This window comes from Mandrillus leucophaeus, unplaced genomic scaffold (genome assembly GCF_000951045.1).
Source record: "Mandrillus leucophaeus isolate KB7577 unplaced genomic scaffold, Mleu.le_1.0 Scaffold292, whole genome shotgun sequence".
Taxonomy (NCBI): Eukaryota; Metazoa; Chordata; class Mammalia; order Primates; family Cercopithecidae; genus Mandrillus; species Mandrillus leucophaeus.
The window spans coordinates 1,323,784-1,326,533 of NW_012103054.1; the positions used below are offsets into that span (position 1 = coordinate 1,323,784).

The following is a 2,750-nucleotide window of genomic DNA, read 5'->3' on the forward strand; positions in this document are numbered from 1 at the left end:
TTAAACTAGCTTCATAAAATTTAAGAATTAGAACTCAATAGATTGAAAGGTCTGATTTCCTAACATTCTGAAAAGTTAAACGATTTAATAAAGGTTATGCAATTTGGCTGAGTTGGGCTAATATCATGGTCTTTTCACTCCCAGTCCAGTTTTCCCTCAGCCATGCATTCCCTTCCCCCTGCAGTTTTATTGCTATAAACTGATACACAGTTGAAAATGTGGAAGTAGGAACAGAGACGTATCTTCCCCACTTCAATGGAGGGAAAGATATTTTCAAGATTGGCAGGAAGAATTATACTGAGTGATGAGAAAAAGAAAGTTGAAACATAATTAATTCAGCTCCACCTTGCTTTATTGCCTAGTAATAATAGTTTATGTAAATTTAGTAAGGACTATAGAAATAAATTTATTGCTGTTGCTGATGACAACCACAATGTCTTCTAAGTGATCACGATGCTAACAGTGATGCTAATAATGATCACATATATTCATAGATGATGGTGAAGTTGATGGGGATATGTTGCAATGATTAAAAAAAAAAAAAAAACCTAGGAAAAGAATCCCAAAAAACATTCACGTACATTTTTCCTAGTTGGAAATTCCCAGACCATTTTTCCTAGCCCAGGAATCTCCAATGAGATTTGTGTAAAAACAAATCTCATATTTTTTCTTCCATCAGATTATTTTACTGACTCTGATGACATTCTTCCAGTGAATATAAGGAGGTTGGCATCTAATTGTTTAGCTAATATCCAGTTTCTTTTTCTTCTGAGTCCTTTCCCTTTAAATTTTAAATTTCTCCTTGGATTACATTTTTAATTCTACTTCATCTTGTGTTGTCTCTGAGAGGGCTTTCATTGGTTTCTGTTCATATAATGATATCTCTGGCTGTTTGTGACTTCTATGACTCTTTACATCATTTATACAAATTATAGTCTCCCCAAAATTCAGCAAGCTTCTAGAATGCCTTTATTTTTATTCCCATTCTTAGAAGTAAAATGTAATACTTCTATTTATACTTTGAGTCCTGGACCTTACCTCATCTATTTGAAGTTTTTTCATCTACATCTTTTTGGAACTTTGAGCAGAAACCAATGGTATTAAATACCTATTCCTTAAATTCTTTCACTGATATTTCTAAATTACATTAAAGAGATGTTGTCTCCCACCCATCATTCATTGCTTCACATTGTTCTCTGTCAGGGAAAGTGGCCTCTTCTCATTATGGTTTGAAATCTATTTTTTTACTTTGTTTTGTTATTTTGGGATGGAGTCTCGCTCTGTCGCCCAGGCTGGAGTGTAGTGGTGCAATCTCGGCTGACTGCAAACTCTGCCTCCCAGGTTCATGCCGTTCTCCTGCCTCAGCCTCACTGGTAGATGGGACTACAGTCACCATCACCACGTCTGGCTAATTTTTTGTATTTTTAGTAGAGACAGGGTTTCACCGCATTAGCCAGGATGGTCTCGATCTCCTGACCTCGTCATCCACCTGCCTCAGTCTCCCAAAGTGCTGGGATTACAGGTGTGAACCATTGCGCCCAGCCATGGTTTGAAATCTTGAGGTTCATTTTACCTCCTCTCTGATGTCTGTCTATATACAGCCAGTGATGAAATCTTAATCATTTTTCCTTGAAAGTATATGGTCTTTCATATTTTTTCTACTCTCATCTGTATTGCTGCAACCTTCACCTTGGTGCTTAATAATCTGTACCCCTGCAACAGTCTTGTAACCCCAACAGTCTTGGGGAGGTGACTATTCTCCCCGCCTTCAAATAAGTTCATAGAGCATTTCCTAACCAAGTGTTTTGCTGAGGCATTCTGTACAATATTCTCTAATGTGTTCAATGGCACTTTATTGCTTATGCCTGATTACTTCTGAGTGGTTGTCAAAATCTTCTGTTATCTTGGTTTCACTAGATTTATATACTTTGATTTCCATTATTCTCTATGCTGCAACACCCTTGATATATTCAGACTGTTTTCTTTCTTTTCTTCTCTTTTTAAAACTCTTCTGTGCATGTGGTTACTACAAATCTTAAATCTTATATGATAACACCAATATCAAAAAAAAAAAAAAACTTAGACAAACACACATTATATAACTAATTATATTAGTCTGTTCTCATGATGCTTTAAGGACATACCCAAGACTAGGTAATTTATAAAGAAAAAGAGGTTTAGAGGACTCACAGTTCCACATGGCTGGGCTGGGGAGGCCTCACAATCATGGTGGAAGGTGAAGAAGGAGCAAAGGCACATCTTACCTGGTGATAGGCAAGAGAAGTGTGCACCGAAGCTGGGGGGAGCCCCTTATAAAACCATCAGATCTTGTGAGAACTCACTCACTATCATGAGAACAGCATGGAGGTAACCACTCCCATAATTCAATAACCTCCCACAACATATGGGGATTATGAGAACTACAGTTCAAGATGAGGACACAGCCAAACTGTATAATTCCACCCCAGCTCCTCCCAAATCTCATGTCTTCACATTTCAAAACACAATCATGCCTTCCCAACAGTTCCCCAAAGTCTCATGCATTCCAGCATTAACTCAAAAGTCCAAATACAAAGTCTAATTTGAGATGAGGCAAGTCCCTTCCACCTATGAGCCTGTAAAACCAAAAGCAAGTCAGTTACTTCCCAGATACAATGGGGGTACAAGCATTGGGTAAATGCACTCATTCCAAATGGGAGAAATTGGCCAAAACAAAGGAGCTACAGGCCCCATGCAAGTCTGAAATCCAA

The 2,750-nt window shown here is 37.9% G+C and overlaps 1 protein-coding gene across 2 annotated transcripts in view; it reads right to left on the reverse strand.

Moving 5' to 3' along the window:
• The window catches only part of GALNTL6 (polypeptide N-acetylgalactosaminyltransferase-like 6), a 1,310,737-nt gene that overhangs the window by 564,794 nt on the left and 743,193 nt on the right, over positions 1 to 2,750 (reverse strand). The window lies entirely within an intron of this gene.